General features: G+C 40.1%; 1 pseudogene; it reads right to left on the bottom strand.

Annotated features, from left to right (window-relative positions):
- Nucleotides 1–331: 331 nt before the first annotated feature.
- LOC138414180 (ferritin light chain pseudogene) overlaps nucleotides 332–27,276 on the bottom strand; it is a 49,228-nt pseudogene continuing 22,283 nt past the window's right edge.

Here is a 27,276-nt window from a genome sequence, read left to right as displayed (position 1 = left end):
TTTGCCCGCAATGGAATTGGGAGTTGCTTTGTTTTTTATTTTATAAAATAATATTGTATTCTTGCTCTTAATCTTCTTTTCCAAGTTAAACTTTAAAGGAAATTTTATAAAACTTATGTTTGTAAAGGAAATAATCTTTTTTCTTTACTAGGTACCTTTCTGAAATTGATACATGACTTTAATATTTTATTATAGAAAAGTTTAAACATGTAGAGAGACTGTGTATGCATCCTCTAGTTTCAAACACGTGAATTTTTTTTTTTCCTGTAAAAAGCTTTATTGTTTCCATTTGGTCCAAGGGTTGGGAGAGGGCTCCACCGTGGTTAAAAAGGTGCCTACTGGGCTTCCCTGGTGGCGCAGTGGTTGAGAGTCCGTCTGCCGATGCAGGGGACACGGGTTCGTGCCCCGGTCCGGGAAGATCCCACATGCCGCGGAGCGGCTCGGCCCGTGAGCCATGGCCGCTGAACCTGCGCGTCCGGAGCCTGTGCTCCGCAACGGGAGAGACCACAGCAGTGAGAGGCCCGTCTACCGCAAAAAAAAAAAAAAAAAGTGCCTACTTGCTGCCGAGAGCTGCTTCAGGCAGAAGCCCTGACACCAGAGGGGCTCCTCAAAGGCCACTGGACTTTGGAGGCTTCTCGTCGTGCTTGAGGATGAGCCTTTCGAAGAGATACTGGCCCAGCCCAGCCTGGGGACCAGACAGCCTGCGGAGCTTAGTCAGGTGGTCGCCCATCTTCTTGATGAGTTTCACCTGCTCATCTAGGGCGTGGCCCTCCAAGAAGTCACAGAGGCGGGGCTGTGCGCGGGCAGAACCCAGGGCATGCAGGTCCACGAGGGCCTGATTCAGGTTCTTCTCCATGAACACAGCGGCTTCTGGAGCGTCCTGGGTTTTATGCCACTCCTCTTGGGACGGCTTCTGCAGGTCCTGGAAGACGGCCAGGTGGCTGCACTGGTTTTGCATTTTCAAGGGTCGCTCGGCGCCCTCGCGCTGCTCCTCCGCGGATTCGCAGAAGCAGTGGCCCACGCCCCCCAGAGGCACAACGCTTCGTTGGAAATGGAAGCCCAGAGAGAGGTAGGTGTAGGAGGCCTACAGACGCATGTTGGACAGGCCGTGGAGGACAGCCTCCACCTGGGTGGAATCATTCTGAGGAATCCTGGAGCTCCCAGTTGATGGCTTAATAAGGAGTTAAGCTGAAAAAATGGAGTTGTCCGGGCCTGGTGGCCGAGGATAGCTGTGTGGCTGATTCCAAAAGTTAAGACGGGAAAAAAGGTTGGAGGGTGGTCAGAGGCTGGAACAAGGGGCGTCCCTGGGTCTGTTCCGTCCAAACACGGTTGAAGCAAGAGACAGAGATCCTCGGGACCACCGAGCACACTGCCTAAGGATTGTTTTTAGGCTTACTACACTGTGGTATTTTTAACTAATGTGGGGAAGACCTGGTGGGAAGTTGAATAGTAAAATTAATGAAATATTTTTCATACGTAATTTCAGTTGAAGGTCATGAAGAATTTGTAGTTTTTCATTTGTGGGTAAATATATTTCACTTTGGAAACGATAGTGATTATGGAGTGTTTTCAAAGCCATGATACAGTATAACAGTGATTTCATAAGGATTATTTGAAGCTCATCTTGAGCCCATACATTTATTTCAACTTAATTTATATACCCTCTTTTGTAGAGTCTTAAATTTTGTAAAGCAATACAAGGAGTATTGTAGTAGGTAGTATCCAGTAATCAAGGACGGTGTGATACTGGCATTAAGGATCAACAAATACCTCAGTGGGATAGAAGAGAGAGCTGAAAAACAAATCTACATTTATATGGTCACTTGATTTTTGACACAGGTAGCAAAGCAATCCAACAGAGAAGGGAAATCTTTTCAACAAATGGAGCCGGAACAGCTAAATATCCCCATGGAAAAAAATGGACCATGATTCCCTACCTCACAAAAATGAATTTGAGATGGATGACAGACCTAAATGTGATAGCTAAAATACAAAGCTTTTTAGAGGAAACAGAGGTGAATATCTTAGGTGACAGAGAACAACGATAAAAGATCTAAAATTAGTGTTCATGAAAATTAAAAACTTGTCATTGAAAGATGCTTTTAATACAAGTAGCTAGTATCAAATGACATTTAAAAATTAGCTTTATTCTGGAAAAGGCAAGGCAAGGGGTTTTCCCCTAGAGCCTCTGGAAAGGAACATAGCCCTGCTGACATCTTAGTTTTGGCTCAGTGAGACTCATTTTGGACTGACCTCCAAAACTGTAAGAGAATAAATTTATGTTGTTTTAGGCCAAAAAGTAAATAAATAACTAAATAAAAATTAGCTTTATAAAATCACTGAGTTAATAGATATAAGGATATTTTCTTATTAATCTAATTCTAATACAATTCCTTGATAGGCATTTGCATAGTAAGAATGGTTTATTTTATCTGCTTCCTTGATGATTGCAGATGCATTGTGACCCTTCATGATAATTTCTGCCAGTGAATAAAGAAGTATGACATCCTTTTCTGCGTCCTGTGTCATGAAGCTAGTGGGTAGAGAAAATGGAGGAATAAAGAGCAATTCAGAAATACGTGTTAGTTACGTGGGAAAAAAATTTTTTTAAAGAAATGTTTAAAAGAAAGTCATTTGCTCATTTCACTTTTGCCCTTTCTTTTCTGAAATCTCATTTAATGATTGGGTAGGTGAAGGCACTTCCGTTCTGTTTTATGCCTTTTAAAATAGCCAATTCTAAGGGATATACTTCTGCTGTTTTAAACAAAGAAAGCTCACCAACAGCTGCGGTACTGGCTAGTCTCAATTTCATATGTTTAGTTCCCAAGATAGCTGCCCTTTTTCTAGCAGAGAGCAGTCAGCTTGACTGTGTCACTAGAATAGACAAATATTTGTTCTGAGATCATGAACCATGGGGACTTGCTCCCCTACTTAGACCATGATACATACTCCTGTGTGTGCTACAGTGTTACATGCAGATTAATACCTTTAGTTACTAATCCTAGTTGCCTAAAACATTTCAGGATACATTCAGAAGTTGCTCTTTTCCCGTAAGAGGATTCTGTTTTTGTTTCAAAAAAAAAAAACCATGGCTTTTAAGGTTTTCCCTTAAAAAAAAAAAAAAGAAAAGAAAACTTAAAGATAAGCAAAATGAAATTTAAATTACCCATAGTTCTACCACCAGAGATGACTACATTAACATGTTAGTGTACTTAGTGATCCTTTTTCCCCACGTTTTTGTATGTTAGTCTCACATGCCCTCTCCACATTCTGAAATAGATTTGTGTAGTATACGTTATTTTTAAAGTTGATGATACACAATTTACCTTTTTTGTATCATTGATGACTTACTTGCAGGAAACAAACCACTCTAGCTATTTTAAGAGGAATGGGAATTAATATTGGGAATTTTGAAACTACTTAGTTCCTTACAAAATCATTGGAAGGTATGGAGAAATGGGCTCAAGTTTGGGTCCCCAGAAAAGACTCCAGCAAAACACACGTTAACTGGCCCACCAGGGCAACTGCTACTACTGCAGCGGCCAAGGGGTTCGCCAGTGGGGTTTCTGACGTTAGAACAGGCTGCAGAGGTTGTGTTCTGGGAGTGGGGACCTGCCACACTGTCTGCAGGCGCCCAGTGACCATACACGGGAAAGCAGAAAACTGCCACCTCTCCCTGGCTGCACATGCCATGGAGATGGCTTCTGCCTTATTTGTCACTTCCAAGTCTTACGTTAGGTTTTCTGCATAGGGAGTCTGGGAAGTTGTTTTTTTTCTTTTTTGGCATCTTTATTGGAGTATAATTGCTTTACGATGGTGTGTCAGTTTCTGCTTTATAACAAAGTGAATCAGTTATACATACACATGTCCCCATATCTCTTCCCACTTGCATCTCCTTCCCTCCCACCCTCCCTATCCCACCCCTCTAGGTGGTCACAAACCACTGAGCTGATCTCCCTGTGCTATGCGGCTGCTTCCCACTAGCTATCTATTTTACATTTGGTAGTGTATGGAAATTGGTTTTTAACTCTTCAGTCTGCAGAGTAGGAAGGCACTCCAAGGATGGAGGACGAGGTCGATGTGGGTGCTGTGTGCAAACCCACTTCACACACTACTACGGTCTTCCACCCCAAAACAATTTCTCCTTTTCACGTAAGTAATACGTGTTTATTTTAGAGAAATGAGAAAATACAGAGAATAAAAAATATATAAAATTCAAATCTAATCCCATTACCTAGAGATAATCAGTGTTGGTATTCTGATGTAGATCTCTCCAGAGAATGTGTTTACACTCACACATGTAATAGATATTTTCTTTTTCTGAAAATGGGATTATGTTGCATGCTATTTCACCCTAAACTTTCATATTAATAATTATGCTTATATCACATCTTTTTTAATGGCTGCTTAGAATTCCATTATATAAATATCCTTTAATGTATTTAACAAGCCCCCGATCGGGGCTTGTAAGGAATAAAGTGTAGAAACAGGCAAACTGGATGGTTCAATTTTTAGGGAGGAATTTTATTTTTTAAGGTAAAGTGAATTCCTAGATCAGGCAAGCATACATGTTCTTTAATTTGTTATTTTCCTTAGCACATAGTTACTGGCACTAAATCCAGTGACTGACCCAACTAAAGAGTCACCACTTGAAGCATACCTAGTCCTTTTGTTTTTGACTTGATATGTTAACATCTTGACATACCTTTCAAGATCTGGTAATATCTTTGGTTAATTTATTCTTTGGTAATTTATTCAACATACCTGAGTTGTTCTAGATGCTAGAGGTATAGTGGTGAATGAGATAAAGCCCCACCCTCCTGGTGAGACAAGTAATAGACAAGCCTGTCTAATGTAATTTTTTCAAGTAGCAGTGAGAACTGTAAAAAGAAACCAGAACAAAAGGATGGAGGGAGCTGAGGTTTGATAGGATGGCCATGGAAAGTCCCTTTAAGGAGATGATATTTAAGCAGAGACCTGAATGAAGAGAGTTTTATTTCTGAAGCACTGACTCAGCAATATGAAAGTGAATCACATACGGGCAGAACCAACGTGTAATAATTCAGAATATTAATTTGCAGTAATGTTTGATGACAGTTGACTTGGGGTGTCGATATGAAAATAGGTTGAATAAAAGTTACATTTAGAAAATGTAGGTCCTAGAAAAGGCTAGGACCACTGGCCTATCCTTTTTAGGCTATCCAGATATTTTACATTGATAAGCTTCTCTAACCCTTTCTTGTAGCAATAATAATATAGTATTGACTAAACCATAATTCCAGTGGTAAAAGCCTCATGCAAGTGTATTTTTAAAAACAATTTGATATACATCATGATTAAAGATGTAAACATTAAAACTAAAACAAATGAAATTACTAGAAAAAAGTGGGAGAATATTTTATTATTTGGGGGAAGGGAAAAGCCTCTAAGCAAGAAATAAAACATTAAAAAAACATAGAAAAAAAGAATCCAGAGTGAAATGCTTGATTCTGTAAAAATTTCTGTACAATAACATACCCCATTAAAGACAGCAAGCCAACAAAATCTTAACCATAAAAAATGTAATATGTATATCAGAAGTATAATATCCAATATACAGAGAGCTCTTATAAAAAAAAAAGAAGGAAAAAGGAAAAGGTTACCCAGGAGAAAAATTGGCAAGTGATAAGAACAAGCAATTCATAGAAGAAATTGAAATGGCTAGTGACATTATAAAAGATAGTAAATCTCACTAGTGATTAAGAAAATGAAAGTTAAAATAATAAAGGGATGACCTTTTCCTGTCAGATTATGAAGAAGTTAAAGTGATTGCAAATGACCGTTTTACAGTGTGCACGGAAGCAGGGCAGGCTCCTGGAACAGTGGTAGAAGACTTTTTGAAAAGCAATTTGGCAATTCTCAAAATTCAGTGGTCTGTATCCTTCACAACAATTTCACTCCAAAAACCACATTACAGATGTGTTCAGACACCTATACAAAGACGGGTATAAGAAAATTCTTCATAGCATTATTTGTCATAGCAAGTAATTGGAGACATCCCAGAAGCACAGCAATAGGGAATGGGTAAATGAGTCATAGTATGTTGGAATACTGTGCAATCACTGAAAAGGAGGTGAATTTCTACATATTAACATGGAAAGATGTTTGATATATCTTTGAGGAAAAAGTAAGTTGCATTATAGTGGTGTAGATTTTCTGAAAAACAATCTTATATGGATATATAAGAATAAAAAATATTTTAAAGTGTCACACCAAACTCTTAATAGTTACTAGCCTAGGAGCTTAGAACTTTTAAGGGCGAAGTGGGGAATTTTCCATTTTAAATGAATAGGCTTCTGAGATAATTGAATTTTTCCAATGAGAATATATTAATTTTGTATTCTAAATAATATGTAAATAAACTATCAGTAAATTAGCTAATGATTCTCATAACAAAAGTATTGGCAGGATTTTTTTTCAATAAGATGCTCCCTAAGTGCAGTTAAGCATGAACAAAACGTAAACAAATGCAGTTTATATACATATATACACACATATACACATGTATAACACATATTTGAAATAAATGTATTGTGCAATCTAAGGCATGCCTAGAATGCCTTCTGAGCAACAATAATACAGCTGATTATGGAGTACTCCCCACTGGTGGCCATTCCCCTAGCATTTTAAATATATTATTCTATTTTACTTCCTTCCTCCTATTATTTTTTTCCCTTTGAATCAAACTGTCTACAGTCTGGCTACTCAAAGTGTGGCCCACAGACCAGCAGCACCGACATCACCTGGGAACTTGTAAGAAATGCAGACTCTCCTTGCCTCAGGCCAATGGAATCAGAATCTGCATTTTAACAAGATGCCCAGTTGATTCCTATGCACATTAAAATTTAACAAGCACAGCCTCACCTGTTATTTTTTATTTATTTATTTTTTTGCGGTACGCGGGCCTCTTACTGTTGTGATCTCTCCCGTTGCGGAGCACAGGCTCCGGAGGCGTAGGCTCAGCGGCCGTGGCTCACGGGCCCAGCCGCTCCGTGGCATATGGGATTTTCCCGGACCGGGGCACGAACTCGTGTCCCCTGCATCGGCAGGCGGACTCTCAGCCACTGCGCCACCAGGGAAGCCCTGTTATTTTTATATTTACAGAAATAAGTATTGTTTTCCTAATCAGTGGGCATTGGGCTTTATTTGCTGCACTTGAGAAATTGGTTTTAGGATTTTTACAGTTTCTCAGTTTCTATAGCAAAATGCAGAAGTGCAGTCGATTAGAAAATTTATTAGGAATAAAATGTGAAACCGTTCACAATGTGTCAGGCACCGTCCTAAGTATTTTTACGTAGTAACTCTAATCCCCACATGATAGGAAGTAAATCCTATTATCTCCATTATTCAGATGAGGACACTAAATGACTAAGATAGTTCCTTGGTCAAGTTCACACAGCTAGTAAGGAGTAGACCTAGGATTCAAACTTGAGCTGAGGCTCCTGAACTCATACTCCTTTCCTTTCCTTCTTTCCTTCCCTCTCCCACTCCCTCTCCCCTTCCTGCCTCTCTCTCTTCCTTTTTACCTCTCTTCATTTCTCCCTTCCCTCTCTTTCCCCTTCTTCCTCCCAACCACCCTTCCCTTCTCCTCTCCCTCCTTCCCTCTTCCTTCCTCCCCGTCCCCCATTCTTAGAGGTGAAAGTGGGATGATCACAAAATCATACAGTGGAAGCACTCACATGAGAAAACTCTCTCTGGATTGATGAGAAGACTTGCAGGAGACACTGTTGACCTTGGCTGAGTTATTAAGAAATGCATACAGCAAGTGGTAAACATGAGCTCTGGGCCTGGTGATTATAACGATTCTGATTAGACACTAACAACCTATCCAGGCTGGGCCCCCTGGGCTGTGTCTCCTAGTGAGGTTACCACAGTTCAAGATCTGCCCTTTAAGCTTATGATTTGAGGCGTTGCGAGTATACTCACTGAAGGTGATAAGGACATTGGATATTTGAGACAATTTAATAAAACTTGCAGGACACTAAGGTGCGCCTAAAAGACAATTTATTAATTTACTTTATAGTTATAACTGCCAAATGGGCCAAATATTCCTAATGGCCTATCAATACATTTTCTCCCTGGTAGATGAACTTACCAGGGAGACTGAATTAAGGCCAGAAGGTTGGTTGTAGAAGTGATCGGAAAGGAAATTATTTGTTTTTTTAGAGATACTGGCTGTCATAACCTGGGAAATGTTTTGTCATACTTGACCTCAACCAAATCTACCTGGTTTACTACACACCTCCTTGGTCAAAATGTTACTATATCTTTTTCCTATACATCGCTAGGGACACAATGACAAAATTGTAAGCTCCATAATTATCACTGGTTGATTAATTCCTACTTCCCTTCTCATATCACACGTTTTCAAATATGTTGTAATTTAAGTTTATTTCATTTCAATTTTATTCTAATCTGGCTTCTTAATGACATCTGGAGGGGCTCCTTAATTTACTTTTTAAACTGTCTCCAAATAAAGGGACTATTTCCTAAAACATATGTAACACCTATGTACAAGGAATCAGTGTTTCTATTCTAATATTGCCAACATGACCTTTCATTTTGTGTGTCTGTTCACCCCTTTTTTATTGAATTAGAACATACATATAATGAAGTAATTAAAGTATCCAAATCTTAAGTGTACAGCTCAATGAGTTTTTTTTTAATATTTATTTTTTGGCTGTGTCGGGTCTTAGTTGTGGCATACGAGATCTTTCGTTGCAGCATGCAGGCTTCTCTCTATTTGTAACGTGTGGGCTCAGTAGTTGCGGCACGCGGGCTTAGTTGCCCCGCGGTACGTGGGATCTTAGTTCCCCTGGCCTGCATTACAAGACGGATTCTTAACCCTTGGAGCACCAGGGAAGTCCTCAACATGACCTTTCTTAATATCACATTCGTGAAATAGTCTATATCTAATTTGCACATTTGGAATGTTCTGCACACTTATTATGAGGTGGAAAGTTTTTCTCTCAGAGCACACAGGACTGTTATTGGAGAAGTTGTTTTGTTAATACCGTGAACATCTTGGGTGATGCAGCTACTTTTTCAGATTTTAGGGGAAAATTTACTTGAATTAGTATTTGCAGTTAAAAACACTGGTGTGTCCACTTAGTAACCTCTTTATATCTTCTTTTTTTTTTTTTTACATCTTTATTGGAGTATAATTGCTTTACAATGGTGTGTTAGTTTCTGCTTTATAACAAAGTGAATCAGTTATACATATGTTCCCATATCTCTTCCCTCTTGCATCTCCCTCCCTCCCACCCTCCCTATCCCACCCCTCCAGGCAGTCACAAAGCACCGAGCTGATCTCCCTGTGCTATGCGGCTGCTTCCCACTAGCTATCTACTTTACATTTGGTGGTGTATATATGTCCATGCCTCTCTCTCGCTTTCTCACAGCTTACGTTTCCCCCTCCCCATATCCTCAAGTCCATTCTCTAGTAGGTCTGTGTCTTTATTCCTGTCTTACCCCTAGGTTCTTCATGACATTTTATTTTCTTAAATTCCATATATATGTGTTATCATACGGTATTTGTCTTTCTCTTTCTGAGTTACTTCACTCTGTATGACAGACTCTAGGTCTATCCACCTCATTACAAATACCTCAATTTCGTTTCTTTTTATGGCTGAATAATATTACATCGTATATATATGTGCCACATCTTCTTTATCCATTCATCCAATGATGGACACTTAGGTTGTTTCCATCTCCGGGCTATTGTAAATAGAGCTGCAATGAACATTTGGGTACATGACCCTTTTTGAATTATGGTTTTCTGAGGGTATGTGCCCAGTAGTGGGATTGCTGGGTCATATGGTAGTTCTATTTGTAGTTTTTTAAGGAACGTCCATACTGTTCTCCACAGTGGCTGTATCAATTTACATTCCCACCAGCAGTGCAGGAGGGTTCCCTTTTCTCCACACCCTCTCCAGCATTTATTTTTTCTAGATTTTTTGATGATGGCCTTTCTGACTGGTGTGAGATGATATCTCATTGTAGTTTTGATTTGCATTTCTCTAATGATTAATGATGTTGAGCTTTCTTTCATGTGTTTGTTGGCAGTCTGTATATCTTCTTTGGAGAAATGTCTATTTAGGTCTTCTGCCCATTTTTGGATTGGGTTGTTTGTTTTTATGTTATTGAGCTGCATGAGCTGCTTATAAATTTTGGAGATTAGTCCTTTGTCAGTTCCTTCATCTGCAAGTATTTTCTCCCATTCTGAGGGCTGTCTTTTGATTTGTTTATGGTTTCCTTTGCTGTGCAAAAGCTTTGAAGTTTCATTAGCTCCCATTTGTTTATTTTTGTTTTTATTTCCATTTCTCTAGGAGGTGGGTCAGAAAGGATCTTGCTGTGATTTACGTCATAGAGTGTTCTGCCTATGTTTTTCTCTAAGAGATTGATACTGTCTGGCCTTACATTTAGGTCTTTAATCCATTTTGAGCTTATTTTTGTGTATGGTGTTAGGGTGTTATCTAATCTCATACTTTTACATGTACCTGTCCGGTTTTCCGAGCACCACTTATTGAAGAGGCTGTCCTTTCTCCACTGTACATTCCTGCCTCCTTTATCAAAGATAAGGTGACCATATGTGTGTGGGTTTATCTCTGGGCTTTCTATCCTGTTCCATTGATCTTTCTGTTTTTGTGCCAGTACCATACTGTCTTGATTACTGTAGCTTTGTAGTATAGTCTGAAGTCAGGGAGCCTGATTCCTCCAGCTCCGTTTTTCATTCTCAGGATTGCTTTGGCTATTCAGGGTCTTTTGTGTTTCCATACAAATTGTGAAATTTTTTGTTCTAGTTCTGTGAAAAATACCAGTGGTAGTTTGATAGGGATTGCATTGAATCTGTAGATTGCTTTGGGTAGTAGAGTCATTTTCACAATGTTGATTCTTCCAATCCAAGAACATGGTATATCTCTCCATCTATTTGTATCATCTTTAATTTCTTTCATCAGCGTCTTATAATTTTCTGCATACAGGTCTTTTGTCTCCTTAGGTAGGTTTATTCCTAGATATCTTATTCTTTTTGTTGCAATGGTAAATGGGAGTGTTCTCTTGATTTCACTTTCAGATTTTTCATCATTAGTGTATAGGAATGCCAGAGATTTCTGTGCATTAATTTTGTATCCTGCTACTTTACCAAAATCACTGATTAGCTCTAGTAGTTTTCTGGTAGCATCTTTAGGATTCTCTATAGTATCATGTCATCTGCAAACAGTGACAGCTTTACTTCTTCTTTTCCGATTTGGATTCCTTTTATTTCCTTTTCTTCTCTGATTGCTGTGGCTAAAACTTCCAAAATTATGTTGAATAAGAGTGGTGAGAGTGGGCAACCTTGTCTTGTTCCTGATCTTAGTGGAAATGCTTTCAGTTTTTCACCATTGAGGACGATGTTGGCTGTGGGCTTGTCATATATGGCCTTTATTATGTTTAGGAAAGTTCCCTCTATGTCTACTTTCTTCAGGGTTTTTATCATAAATGGGTGTTGGATTTTGTCAAAGCTTTCTCTGCATCTATTGAGATAATCATATGGTTTTTCTCCTTCAATTTGTTAATATGGTGTATCATGTTGATTGGTTTGTGTATATTGAAGAATCCTTGCATTCCTGAAATAAACCCCACTTGATCATGGTGTATGATCCGTTTAATGTGCTGTTGGATTCTGTTTGTTAGTATTTTGTTGTGGATTTTTGTATCTATGTTCATCAGTGATATTGGCCTGTAGTTTTCTTTCTTTGTGACATCCTTGTCTGGTTTTGGTAGCAAGGTGATGGTGGCCTTGTAGAATGAGTTTTGGAGTGTTCCTCCCTCTGCTATATGTTGGAAGAGTTTGAGAAGGATAGGTGTTAGCTCTTCTCTAAATGTTTGATAGAATTCTCCTGTGAAGCCATCTGGTCCTGGGCTTTTGTTTGTTGGAAGATTTTTAATCACAGTTTCAATTTCAGTGCTTGTGATTGGTCTGTTCATATTTTCTGTTTCTTCCTGATTCAGTCTTGGCCAGTTGTGCATTTCTAAGAATTTGTGCATTTCTTCCAGGTTGTCCATTTTATTGGCATACAGTTGCTTGTAGTAATCTCTCATGATCTTTTGTATTTCTGCAGTGTCAGTTGTTACTTCTCCTTTTTCATTTCTAATTCTATTGATTGAAGTCTTCTCCCTTTCTTTCTTGATGAGTCTGGCTAATGGTTTATCAATTTTGTTTATCTTCTCAAAGAACCAGCTTTTAGTTTTACTGATCTTTGCTATCGTGTCCTTCATTTCTTTTTCATTTATTTCTGATCTGATTTTTATGATTTCTTTCCTTCTGCTAACTTTGGGGATTTTTTGTTCTTCTTTCTCTAATTGCTTTAGGTGCAAAGTTAGGTTGTTTATTCGAGATGTTTCCTGTTTCTTAAGGTAGGATTGTATTGCTATAAACTTCCCTCTTAGAACTGCTTTTGCTGCATCCCATAGGTTTTGGGTCGTCGTGTCTCCATTGTCCTTTGTTTCTAGGTATTTTTTGATTTCCTCTTTGATTTCTTCAGTGATCAGTTCATTATTAAGTAGTGTATTGTTTAGCCTCCTTGTGTTTGCATTTTTTAAAGACCTTTTCCTGTAAATGATATCTAGTCTTATAGCGTTGTGGTCGGAAAAGATACTTGATACAATTTCAATTTTCTTAAATTTACCAAGACTTGATCTGTGACCCAAGATATGATCTATCCTGGAGAATGTTCCATGCGCACTTGAGAAAAATGTGTATTCTGTTGTTTTTGGATGGAATGTCCTATAAATATCAATTAAATCCATCTTGTTTAATATATTATTTAAAGCTTGTGTCTCCTTATTTATTTTCATTTTGGATGATCTGTCCATTTTTGAAAGTGGGGTGTTAAAGTCCCCTACTATGAATGTGTTACTGTCGATTTCCCCTTTTATGGCTGTTAGTATTTGCCTTATGTATTGAGGTGCTCCTATGTTGGGTGCATAAATATTTACCATTGTTATATCTTCTTCTTGGGTTGATCCCTTGATCATTATGTAGTGTCCTTCTTTGTCTCTTCTAATAGTCTTTATTTTAAAGTCTATTTTGTCTGATATGAAAAATGCTACTCCAGCTTTCCTTTGGTTTCCATTTGCATGGAATATATTTTCCATCTCCTCACTTTCAGTCTGTATGTGTCTCTAGGTCTGAAGTGGGTCTCTTGTAGACAGCAAATATATGGGTCTTGTTTTTGTATCCATTCAGCCAATCTGTGTCTTTTGGTGGGAGCATTTAGTCCATTTACATTTAAGGTATTTATCGATATGTATGTTCCTATTCCCATTTTCTTAATTGTTTTGGGTTCGTTATTGTAGGTCTTTGCCTTCTCTTTTGTTTCTTGCCTAGAGAAGTTCCTTTAGCAGTTGTTGTAAAGCTGGTTTGGTGGTGCTGAACTCTCTCAGCTTTTGCTTGTCTGTAAAGGTTTTAATTTCTCCATCAAATCTGAATGAGATCCTTGCTGGGTAGAGTACTCTTGGTTGCAGGTTTTTCTCCTTCATCACTTTAAATATGTCCTGCCAGTACCTTTTGGCTTGCAGAGTTTCTGCTGAAAGATCAGCTGTTAACCTTATGTGCATTCCCTTGTGTGTTATTTGTTGTTTTTCCCTTGCTGCTTTTAATATGTTTTCTTTGTATTTAATTTTTGACAGTTAGATTAATGTGTGTCTTGGTGTGTTTCTCCTTGGATTTATCCTGTATGGGACTCTCTGTGCCTCCTGGACTTGATTACTATTTCCTTTCCCATATTTGGGAAGTTTTCAACTATAATCTCTTCAAATATTTTCTCAGTCCCTTTCTTTTTCTCTTCTTCTTCTGGAACGCCTGTAATTCGAATGTTGGCACGTTTGATGTTGTCCCAGAGGTCTCTGAGACTGTCCTCAGTTCTTTTCATTCTTTTTTCTTTATTCTGCTCTGCAGTAGCTATTTCCACTATTTTATCTTCCAGGTCACTTATCCGTTCGTCTGCCTCAGTTATTCTGCTATTGATCCCATCTAGAGTATTTTTCATATCATTTATTGTGTTGTTCATCATTCTTTGTTTCATCTTTAGTTCTTCTAGGTCGTTGTTAAATGTTTCTTGCATTTTGTCTATTCTATTTCCATGATTTTGGATCATCATTACTCTGAATTCTTTTTCAGGTAGACTGCCTATTTCCTCTTCATTTGTTAGGTCTGGTTGGTTTTTATCTTTCTTCTTCATCTGCTGTGTGTTTTTCTGTCTTCTCATTTTGCTTATCTTACTGTGTTTGGGGTCTCCTTTTTGCAGACTGCAGGTTCGTAGTTCCCGTTGTTTTTGGTGTCTGTCCCCAGTGGCTAAGGTTTGTTCAGTGGGTTGTGTAGGCTTCCTGGTGGAGGGGACTAGTGCCTGTGTTCTGGTGGATGAGGCTGGATCTTGTCTTTCTGGTGGGCAGGTCCACGTCTGGTGGTGTGTTTGGGTGTGTCTGTGGACTTATTATGATTTTAGGCAGCCTCTCTGCTAATGGGTAATGTTGTGTTCATGTCTTGCTAGTTGTTTGGTATAGGATGTCCAGCACTGTAGCTTGCTGGTCGTTGAGTGAAGCTGGGTGCTGGTGTTGAGATGGAGATCTCTGGGAGATTTTCACCGTTTGATATTATGTGGAGCTGGGAGGTCTCTTGTGGACCAGTGTCCTGAAGTTGACTCTCCCTCCTCAGAGGCACAGCACTGACTCCTGGCTGCAGCACCAAGAGCCTTTCATCCACACAGCTCAGAATAAAAGGGAGAAAAAGTAGAAAGAAAGAATTAGTAGAAGTAGAAAGAGAGAAAGACAGAAAGAAAGAAAGGAGGGAGGGAGGGATGGAGGGAGGAAGGAAGGAAGGAGGGAAGGAAGAAAAAAAGGAGTTAAAGCAAAATAAAATAAGATAAAATATAATAAAGTCATTGAAATAAAAAATAATTATTAAGAGAAAAAAAGAAAAAAGTTAGAAACACAAAGAAAACGGACGGATAGACGCCTAGGACAAATGGTGGAAGCAAAGCTATACAGACAAAATCTCACACAGAAGCATACACATACACACTCACAAAAAGAGGAAAAGCAGAAAAAAATCATAAATCTTGCTCTCAAAGTCCACCTCCTTAATTTGGGATGATTCGTTGTCTATTCAGGTATTCCACAGATGCAGGTACATCAGGTTGATTGTGGAGCTTTAATCCGCCGCTTCTGAGGCTGCTGGGAGAGATTTCCTTTTCTCTTCTTTGTTCTCGCAGCTCCCGGGGCTCAGCTTTGGATGTGGCCCCGCCTCTGCGTGTAGGTCGCTGGAGGGCGTTTGTTCTTCGCTCAGACAGGACGGGGTTAAACGAGCCGCTGATTCGGGGGCTCTGGCTCACTCAGGCCGCGGAGAGGGAGGGGCACGGAGTGCGGGGCGGGCCTGCGGCAGCAGAGGCCGTCATGACGTTGCACCAGCCTGAGGCACGCCGTCCTTTCTCCCGGAGGAGTTGTTCCCGGATCCCGGGACCCTGGCAGTGGCGGGCTGCACAGGCTCCCCGGAAAGGGGGTGTGGATAGTGACCTGTGCTCGCACACAGGCTTCCTGGTGGCAGCAGCAGCAGCCTTAGTGTCTCATGCCCGTCTCTGGGGTGCGCGCTTTTAGCCGCGGCTCGCGCCCGTCTCTGGAGCTCCTTCAAACAGCGCTCTGAATCCCCTCTCCTCGCGCACCAGGAAACAAAGAGGTAAGAAAAAGTCTCCTGCCTCTTCGGCAGGTCCAGACTTTTCCCCGGACTCCCTGCCGGCTAGCCATGGCGCACTAACCCCCTGCAGGCTGTGTTCAGGCCGCCAACCCCAGTCCTCTCCCAGCGCTCCGACCGAAGCCCGAGCCTCAGCTCGCAGCCCCGCCCGCCCCAGCGGGTGAGCAGACAAGCCTCTCAGGCTGGTGAGTGCGGGTCGGCACCGATTCCCTGTGCGGGAATCTCTCCGCTTTGCCCTCCGCACCCCTGTTGCTGTGCTCTCCTCCGGGGCTCCAAAGCTTTCCCCCTCCGCCAGCCGCAGTCTCCGCCCGTGAAGGGGCTTCTGGTGTGTGGAAACATTTCCCCCTTCACAGCTCTCTCCCACTGGTGCAGGTCCCATTCGTATCCTTTTGTCTCTGTTTTTTCTTTTTTCTTTTGCCCTACCCAGGTACGTGGGGAGTTTCTTGCCTTTTGGGAGGTCTGAGGTCTTGTGCCAGGGTTCAGTAGGTGTTCTGTAGGAGTTGTTCCACGTAGATGTATTTCTAGTGTATCTGTGGGGAGGAAGGTGATCTCCGCGTCTTACTGTTCCGCTATCTTGCCGGAAGCCTCTGAAACAGAGTGTCTTTATATCTTCTGTGAGTCACTTGTTCACTCTAGCGTCTACTGCCATTCTAAGAACTATGCATACTTGCTACCTTTCTTAAAAGTGGTAAACACAACTTAACAGTTAAAACACTGACCTTTCTGCATACAATTTTTTTTTTTTTTGAGGTACGCGGGCCTCTCACTGTTGCGGCGTCTCCCGTTGTGGAGCACAGGCTCCAGACGCGCAGGCTCAGCGGCCATGGCTCACAGGCCCAGCCGCTCCACGGCATGTGGGATTTTCCTGGACCGGAGCACGAACCCGTGTCCCCTACATCGGCAGGTGGACTCTCAACCACTGCGCCACCAGGGAAGCCCTCTGCATACAATTTTATTCTCAGATTCTAACTCCCTGTTGCAAAATGTTACAGGCTACTGGATTTGGACTTTGACTTGGGACACCTAGGATTCTAGTGCTGCTGTACTAACTATTGTGTGATCTTGACCTATATTCTGTTGTCTGCTGAAATGTACTTTGTCCTTTGTTATAAATTTTAAGTAGCACTTATGGGGCAAACAGATGGCTTTCATGTCTGTTTATACAACTAACCCTTAAAACAAATATTGCTCTATTCAAGCTTCACTGTATAAGACACACACACTTCTGGCCCTCTCTTGCTCTCTCTCGTGGTTGAGTCTAAACAGAAGAAATCAAGCCTGTGAGTACAAGCTATATAAACCATGTATTCTGGCACAGCGTCTCCAATTTGACATCTAGTCGTTTGTATATACCATCTTTATAGCTTCTTTCCAAATGTATTCACCGAAAGGAAAGTCAACTGCATTCTGGATATGTCTTTAAATGAAAGCAGACAATTCTGGGGCCTTGGATTGAAATACCATTAAAAAATTTTTGAAGTCTGTATTTCAGCATCAGTAAATGTCAGGACAGAAGCCCTATTATAAATACCACATGATGGTATTATAATAGAAGAAGCAAGACTGGAAACAGGCTTTACCATCTGCTTGTCCATTCATTGGCTCATTCAATCTGAGGTTCACTGCTTTATTGGGAAAACATGGATGAAGAGACATGGTCTTGCTTTGTAGGCTTGGGCTGGCTTTTCATATTGTGAGATTATAATTGTCACTGGTGATAACTTCCCCAAAGAGCAGGGACAACATTTTGAAAAGTAACTATTACCCGTCCATTAGACAAAACAGTCTAAAATAAGTCTAGTTACCGCCTCACATGTCGTAATAATACTTATGTATTTTGAACAAATGTTTATGAGAATCAACTCCCACTTGAGATACCAGCTTACTATTATATATTGTGGTCACAGTGTAAACATTCCTGTCAACATTTTTCTTTTCTCAGATTCGGTAACAGCTTATTTTGGGGTGAGGGGGGAGGAAACAAGGGGAGAAAAGAGAACAGAGGTGTTAGCTGCTTTTCAGTCTAAGTTCAAGATAAATGATAAGTAACAATGGTGACTTGTAAGTACTATCAGCATTTGGGGGCTAGAGAGGTGCATCTCAGGAGCTAGGGAATTAGGGAAATAAGACTGCGTTCTGAAAGTTAAATTGTAAAGTCAACACATAACAGAATATAAAAGTAGACAGTCCCTAGAATGAGGCAGACTGTCTCCATGCCATTTGGACGTGACTATAACCCAAAGGTCGCAAACGTATGCCTGCAGATCCAGGCAGGTCTGACCAGGTTTAACATACTGAACACGAAGTGATAGGCTTCACTTTCACAAAAACATGTGCTTTCCTTTACTTTTCTTTGACACATAGGCCTCTCTTTGTCTAGTTTCCTTTTTTCTCTCATCGGCAAGACAGAACAACACATGTTTTATTTTTCTCTCAAGTTTACTCTAAGAGGGAGAAAAAAAGAACACATACAGATTAATGGCAAGTGACACGTGGCCAGACCGGCAGAGTTCTCAGTGAACAGGAGAATACATACCTTATCTAACAGGAGCAGCTATTCCTCAGCTGTAGCTGATAGTTTCCAGGTAAACCTAGGGGCCATTATTGCCAGATATTCCTGTTTTTTGAAAGAAGTCCCCAAACCAGGATTTATTGAAATTTCTCAATTTGTAAATGTTGGCTTCACTTTCTTTAAAACACCACAGGCCAAACAAAAACCAACTGTGGGCTGAATTTGACCCAAAGTCTCCACTTTACAACCTCTGCTATAACATAATTGAATATATTAATATTTTATGAACATAGCTAAAGCCAGAAGGAGTTAGTAGAAAAGGGATGGCCAACTGTAGACCTGCAAATGTAATAGAGTCATAGTATCTATTGAAGTGTGTCCAGAGGAAGAGTCTTACCCATTAAATGCCTGGGTATTTCTGATCTCAGTGCTCAGATATTTCCAATGTTAAACCCACCTTGCATTTCTTGGATAAACCTAATTCGATGCTGCTATAGTATGTGGTTTTATGTATTACTAGATTCGGTTTGCAACTATTTTGTTTGGGATTTTTGCCTCTATGTCTGAGTAATGTTGGCCTTCATTTTACCTTTCTCATACTACTTTGCTTGGATTTGGACGATAAGGTTTTGCTGCCGTATAATGAGTCTGATTATTGCAATTTCTGAAGTCTTAGTGGATCTGTTTTTCATTTTGTGGTTTCTGTTCTTGCTCATGTTGTGTGTGTGCATATGTGTGTGTGTGTGTGCATGCACACACGTGTGTGTTCCTTAGCTCATTGTTTTTGAAAAGTTAGTTCTGGACTATGAGACTGTGCAAGGGCTGACTTGAAGTATGTGTAATCCTTTGGAGTCCAAATGTTTTTTTGTGGGAAGCATTTCCAAATGAATTCTTATTTTCTGGAAGACAGGGCTTTGATTTCTATTCCTGTTGACCTGGGAGGCCGTAAAAATGAAAGTTAAAATTTTCAGAGCCTGACAGATGTCTAAAGAGCAAAAGCATCTTTCAGGGACTCTTTTCTCTCTTGAGTTGTTCTTTTCTCTTTTCTTCGGTGTAGTAATTCTTTCCTACCTTGTTGGTACTTCGATCATTTCATCCGTTGTTTTTTGTTTAAAGTTGTTGTAAGCAGGAGATTTAGTCACTACCAGGACGGCATTACTAGACAATGGAGTTCCTTCTCTGTTCATTTCTACATGTAAAAACTGTCAAGGATTACTTGTACAGTTCTTTTTTTAAAATTTAAATATAATTGACATACAACATTATATTAGTTTCGAGTGTACAACATAGTGATTCGACATTTACCTACATTACGAGATGATCAGCGTGCTAAGACTAGCTATCTGTCACCCTTTAATATTATTGACGATATTACCTGTTTTGTATATTATTGCATCTCTGTGACTTAATTATAATTGGAAGTTTGTGCCTCTTAATCCCCTTCACCTGTTTTGTCCACCCCCAACACCCTCCTCTGTTGTGAACAACAGTTTGTTCTCTGTCTCCATGAGTCTTTTTCTGTTTGGTTTTGTTTGTTTGTTTTGTTTTTTAGATTCTGACTAGTAGTTCTTAATTACTAAAAGAAATTGAATGAATATATAAGAATATATGTAGTTCTTATCTTTCCTATGTTCTTTGATTACTAGTGGAGTTTATGCTTGTGTGTGTTTAATGACCGTTTGTATTTCTTAGCCAGTGAAGTATGCACCTGTCATGTATTTAGTCCATTTTTTCTATTGATGTGTTAATATTTTTAAAGTTAATGTTATTAATTTGTGGAACTTCCCTGGTGGTCCAGTGGTTGGGACTTAGTGCTTCCATTGCAGGGGGCACGGGTTCGACACCTGGTCAGGGAACTAAGATCCCGCATGCCGTGGGGCATGGCTCCCCCCCCAAAAAAAGTTAATGTTATGAATTTGTAATAGCTTTTTAGATATTAAGAAATGTTAGTTTCTAAAGAAAGCTGAAATCTTATTTCTAGAGCTTCGCCACCATCAGGCTATTCCATCAGTAAAAAGGAGGAATATTGGTATGGATGGCGTAAGGCTAATGATATTTGTCTCATTATAGTGCTGGAGACGGTGTCTTTTGGATCAAGTCGTTTAATAAATGTTTACTGACCATACTAAGTGTGAGGTACTTAATGAGGCTCTAGCTATGTAATGGTAAAAACAACAGACATGACCTTTGTCTTCATGAAGTTTACTCTCTAGTGAGGTTGAGAAACATGAAACAGATAGCCACAAATATATGATTATGAACCAGTATAAGTGCTATGAAAGTGAAGATTCCTGTGAGATCATAATAGATCATAGGAGACCTGACCTGTGGTGGGGGGGAGGGGGAGTTTGAGTTGAAATCTGAAGAAGAGGGAGTTAAGTAGACAAACCTGGGGGTTGTGTGGAGAGGGAAGTATCCCAGGCAGAAGGAAGTATGAAGGCTGTGAGACAGGACAGAGTTGAGAAAGGTTTAGAAATGTTGAAGTATGCCTGGAGCCACAGAGCAAATGCACGTGTTGAGTTTGGTGAGCTAGCAGTAGTAATTGTGCAGATTTTTGTGAGTTACACCAAGGAGTTTGGTCTTCAAACTAAGATGAAAAGAAGCCACGAAAGGGATTTAAGCAGGAGAATGATGTGGTCATTATGTTGGGTTCTTCACCAACTGGAGGTGACTCTGGTCCACTTATGTCTCCATCTGTTTCTCTTTGGTGACACCTCCCTGCCACGGTTGAGTTACGACTAAGATGTCTTCCGACTCATGGCTTTCAGCTTCCCTGTTCTTCCCACAGTTATCACATTCTGCCCCCACAGAAGGGTGGGCACTCTTTGGAAACAGGTTACCCTATTTCCTGTGGAGTCTGGGAGCACACTTCCTATCAGCCATAGGAGCCCGTAATGGTATCCAGGAAAAATCCAGGTTCCTGCATGAGCCATTGGGCAAACGATGGACGCAGTGTTCTGGTACCCTTCCTCTGCCTCTCCACCTCCTACTCACACATCCTCACTGCGTCAGCATCTACATCCAGTTCCCTCCCAGACACATAATAAGCAGGTAGCAAGGCTTTCACTCTGTTAGGATGAGATGGGAAAAGAAGATTCTATGACTCTTAAGGAAAATAACATTGCTTCTCCTCTCACACTCTTCTATTTTCTTTCTTGGACTCCTCCATTCTCACAGGGTCAGCGCAGAGATCTGTGTATAGATGACTCCCAAGGTCTAGGTTCTCTCCCAGGTGCCTGTTCAACCCCCTGCTGAACTTCTCCATCTAGACATTCTTCTGTAATCCTGAAGCCATCATGGCTGAAAATACACTTGCATCTTCCTTCCCGACTTACCTGTTCCCTTACTGGTAACTAGACACCCCAAATGAAATGTAGTAGTCATCTTTGAGTTCCCTTTACCTTCTCCTCCTACACGCTGTGGTGGTCTCGTGGAGCTAGCTCACCTTTGTAATGACTCATCAGCACCGCTTTGCATTTCCATGCCACCACCCTGACACTGGCAGGGCCATCTTTAAAGCTTTAAGATTCCCTCCTTCCCTGGACCTTACTCAAATTTAAAGCTATGACAGACCCTAACACATGAGGCTTAACTTGCATGTCGAAATTTTTAAAATAATTTACTGGAGTGGATGAATGCAAAATTTGGTAAGTATTCACCGAGGGTGAACTTTTTCTTTTCTTGCTACCTCGCCTTTACTGTTGCCCTAAGTTTATTGTTGGTGAAAAGAGTTCAGCATACCCAGACTAACACAAATACTTTGTTAGTGAAAAGAGGTCCGCCTTACCCAGACAGGTACCAATATTTTGCTTTTTGATTCTATTACTGCATATATTTCCCTTTGATTTGCTTCTTCTCTTCTTTAAATTAATCTTCCCCAGTCATAACTCTTTTCTCCTCGGGAAAATTGAAATGCTCTCTCTCACGTACCAAAGAAATAAACTATCCAGACTGTTCATGTGGTGTGTGGCATCTCAACAGTTTGGGCAGAGTTTACCTTTTAAACCATTTCCCCCTTTACTTCTTGTGCCTCATATTCCAGTCAAGTTGGACCTACTAGTTCCCAAATGCACCTCTTTTTATTCTTCCTTTAAGCTTTGCTTACGCTGATTCCCTCTGACTAGAATCCCTTCTCCTGCCGTATTTCTTATAGAAATTCTACTTATTTTTCAGAGTGCATGTCAAATATTTTCTTCTTCATCAATTCCTTCCCTTCAAAAATGAGCAAACAGACAGAATCAGAGAAGCTAACGCTCTCCTCAGATCCCATATAATACTTGAGGTCTCTCTTTTGGCAGTGGGTACATTTTACATTGTATCAGAGTTTATATATGACTTTTTTTCAAAAACGTAGGCCAGATTCTCAACACCTGCTATTGCTCTACTGATAGGCACACATAGTATTTTCTTAGATGCATCGCTGTTTATATAAAGACAGTCCCTAGCATTCCTCTGTATAGGCAGTCTTCCTAGTTATTTCTGGTCAGTCATTTGGAACTCCGAATGCAGCTTCTTTTTGAAGGAATCTTCTAAATAGAAGTTATGCTCTCAAAAGCCTATTTGATCCTTAAAATGATAAAGACATACAAAGCTAAACCAAGGTGCATGATAATGTTTCGATAGGGAAATGAATTCAGATTTCCAATATGAGACTTTTCTCATCCCCCAGCCTTGATACAGGAGAAGTGGAGACACCCCCTCTTCCAATAAACTAGTGTTGATACCTCTGCCCTGGGGCAAAACTCCAGAGTGAAGGGGCACAAAGGGTCCTAGGGTGGGAGGAACCCTGAGGTTATGGTAAGAATGGTATTTGAAGGGAAGGAGGAGGTGAAGCCACATGTAGGGCCCCTTCTTTTTCCTCCCCTCTCCCTCTTGTTCTCATTCCATGAACCCTGTAGATTCATGACTATTTATAACAAACTGGAAGAGATCCCAGCGATCACCCACCAGTGATCACTCCACCCCCAACTTGAAAAGGGAACCCAAAATGAATGAGTTCAGTAGCCTTGGGAGTGACTGGTACAGACGTGGTAGCCCATATCTTTAATTCATCTTTGATGTCTACTCAGACTTTCCACTTTTGCTGGGGCTAGATAGTATTCTTTTTCCTTGGGCTCAAAAGGACCTGCTCCCTGACTGTGGGCAAATGACCAAGTCTTACCAATACTAGAGAACCCATTAGGCAACCTAAGTCTTTCCAAAAACGGCATCATAAAATGAGAAAAACATTAAGAAATAACGTTGTGTGGAAAATCAGAGCATTGTGGGATTTCTTTACATGTGTCTTATGATAGGGTATTGCTGGGGTGTGGGGAAGGCACCGTAAACTTGCCATTGTTCCAGGATCTAAAGATCTGGCCTGGTCCCTGTCAAGCCAGTGATCCACTGTGGGCTCCTGTGTACACTGGTGCAAATGAGTCTACGCCTGCTTTCTTATCCTGCAGTTCAATCAGAGAGGTTCATGTTCCTCATTTTCTCTAAAGCCGGCCGTTTCCTTTGTATGTCTGTTTGTAATCTATATTTGATTAGATGTCTGCCTCTCTATCTTTTAAAATTATAAACAAGACATGTCTTCTTTCCACCCTTTATTTTTTATGGTGATTATTAACAAAGTGAGTTCCCAGTTTACAGGATGCCAACTCCAATGTTGAATTACTGGGCTGGTCTCTGTCTGCATACAGGTGCTAATGAATGACAACCACAGATGTGGATAAGACCTTTTCCCGTCCAAGGTCTGCTCTCCCATCCAAGATTCTGTACGATGCAGGCCCCTCATACTACTTACAAACTGAGGTGGATGAGAACTGTAGTCTTTGGATCAAACAAGCAAAAGAAACTCTTAAAAAATTCCATGCCCTGCTAGGAACAAGTGGTAAATTGTTGGACGGTGATCAAAAGAACAAAGGAAGTTTATAAGTTTACCAAGACTCAAAACCAAAGGTGTCCCAGATATTTGTTGGAATGCAAATGAAGCTGGGTTCTAACTTTTTCTAAACTTGAACTCTGATTTAGGCTTTCCATTTCTTCCCACCTATTTTAAATTCTGCTAACCAGACTCTTCTCTTCCCACATGCTGTCCAATTTCAGATTAAGGGGCCGCTGCTTCTACATTTATAAAAATATTGAATTCTTTTCCTTAGGAGAGGCTTGCCAGTACCCAGCAGATTAGGGGCTGTGAGTGAGATTAATTTCCATTTTATCAAGCAGCCCAGAATCGATCCTTGGGTTCCCCTTATCACTTTCCTTCTATTCCTTTTTTTTTTTTAAACCAGAAATGGTAAGTGGAGAGTATTTTTTCATCTGTCCTATAATATATTTTTTTCTTCTTTTTCTCTCTGTTTCTGTTTAACACTCGAATCTCTTTGCCAACAGTTACAGAGCTGCCCCAACTCTCAAACTACCCCTCCTCCCACCACCCAGGGCTGGGTGAGAACCTGTGAACCTGGGACCTGTCCGGGGTGGAACAACTTCCAGAGCCCATCTATTTTAGGGAGAATGAGAGTCCCTCTCCATGCTGGAGAGAAGAAAGTGGATTTGGGGGAGAGTGGGAGTGTTTCTGTAGCAAACCAGCTGCTAAGTGTTAACTAAAGTCTCCTGGTAATCAGCAACATGGTTTATAGCATGTATATGTATAGATGTACTGTGCTCATCTCTGAGGAATTCAGTAGGTTTTCCAAAATCATCCCATTTTTATCATTTTAACTATTTTTGAAGTCTCTCTTTGACTTGTGAGATGGGAGAATAATCGTTTTTTCAACACACTTCATGAATGGAGAAAACAGAGAAAGGCACATTTACACCACTTTCTCAAGGTTATGCAAAGACGTGTAAAGCAGAGTCCATTCTATCTGTTTCTTAAACATTTTTGGATTTTAGGTTATTTCTGTGGAGTCAATAACTTCCACTTACTACTGCAGAAAATAAAAGTTAACACTTCCCCTCTCAACTCATCAGAATCAAAGAGGACTTTAATACTTTTTGTGTAACACCATTGTGGTCATTTTAAAAACTTAAGTTGCGTAAACAGATTATAACATCATAGCAAAAATAAAAGTATATTTTAGCTACTCCCATATTACAAATGTTAATACCACAATTGTCTGACCCTGAGAACGACTAAGGAAACTAGGAAGTAGTACTTTTGTCAGCCAGTCAACAAGTATTTACTGAACACAAACTACGTTACTGCCACAAGGCAGTGACCCAGCGTGGCAAACCTGTGGCATGTAGCACGCATACCTGCTGTTCCACACAGTCCAGGAAGATGGGGAAGTCTTGGCTGCAAATTCCTTGTTCGGCTTAAGCATCCTTTTCGACGGTGTTCCAGCAACCACTGCTGGAGAAGTAGTTGGGGAAGGTAACTGGGTTTTCCATCTCTCTGAATTAATCACTATTAATCAGTGTTGAAAATAAAACTGAATGGTGTAGTACTAAGATCATAGGCTTTGGAGAGAGATAAATCTGGATTTGAATCATGACTTTTTAATTGTTGTGTGTCCTTGAGCAAGTCACTTAATCTCTCTGAGCCTCAGTTTCCCCATCTATAGAACAGATAAAAGTAACCTTCCAGTACAGGCATTGTGAGGACCAGAGATAATGGCACGTAGAAAGTGCTCAGTGAACGTAGGCAATTGAAACTTGTTCTTTGGAAATATTTGAATGATCGAATGAGTTGATTAGTTTTTGTCTACGTTTGGCCTCATATATAGGTATAACCCAAGCTAGCTTTTCTCGCTGTTTTCTGATAGGAAGTTAACTTTTCCTTATAAGAGTTATATAGGAGAGTTATGTAGGAGGAACTTATGTTTACTGAGTACTGATTTCATTCCTTCCAACAGTATATGAGGTCAGTATTATAATTTTCATTTTACACCTGAGGACATGAAGTGAATCTGGTTAAGTGGATAATTGTAACTCATATACCTAGAAAGTGGTAAAATTAGAATTTTACCTAGAATTTTACCAATCTAGCTCCAAAACTTCTATCATTTTTATTACTTGTGTAAGATCAATGAATTGTTTACATGTAAGACAATGAGTTTGTGAAACTCTACAATCATATGCATGAGTATTAGGGCAGTGAGGTGTTAACGGTCTATGTCCACTGAAGGCTTTTGTCCGTACAAAGAGGCTTTCAAATTTGACAAAGGATCCTAATGGTCAAATAAACCTCTGGTATATAAACTAAAAAATAAAATATCCAGACCAGCACCAAGTATTTTGGTTTTCTTACAGTTTTTCAAAAAGTGTAAATAAACTTGGAATCTTTGATACTTTGGAAAAATAATCAATAATGTTAAGGTGCATCCTTGGAGTGGGGGAGAATTTCTGACTTTAGAATCACTACTATGGGATGTAAATAAAGGCAGATTGCCCCTGTTATAACAGTAATATTTGCCTAGTAGAAGAAGTTTAGAAATGTAGAAAATATAAGAAAGTGTTTTGCCATTGTCTCAGCTCCTAAAGACTACTGTTAATATTTTGCTTATTCTGTTTATTTAAAAATTAAAGAGTTTTTTGAAATTAACTAGATAATTTCCAAGATTAGAAAGCTAAGGGTTGAGAAGGCTTATACACCTTACCTAGGGATACTAATTACTAAAACAGGTATTCATTTTGATCAAAAGTAAATAATCATGTGCTAATTTACATGACTTCACTGCAAAGACTGGGATGCACTGCATTACCATTAATAAATGTCTTGCCCTGTTTTAATACTCAGATGAGGTATGGAACTTACAGAGACCACTCCCAAGTCTTTTCCTTTCTTTAAGTAACAAAAGCAGATAACATTTAGGGCCTTCCAGGAACACTCAAAAATGATAAATTCCAAGTGAAATATGAAATCACAAAAACAATGACATTAGGGGCTAATTTAATGGCCCATGTGGTGGTTCTTCACTCCTACCCTCAACGTTTGAAAAGGCACTTTTGTTCCAGAATGAAAATAAGAAGCAATATGTTCGATGTAATAGGATCTTTCTGCACGTTGATT

This window comes from Delphinus delphis, chromosome 1 (genome assembly GCF_949987515.2).
Source record: "Delphinus delphis chromosome 1, mDelDel1.2, whole genome shotgun sequence".
Classification (NCBI taxonomy): domain Eukaryota; kingdom Metazoa; phylum Chordata; class Mammalia; order Artiodactyla; family Delphinidae; genus Delphinus; species Delphinus delphis.
The sequence above is the reverse complement of the archived record's forward strand: the minus strand, read 5'-3'. Positions and strand labels throughout refer to the sequence as shown.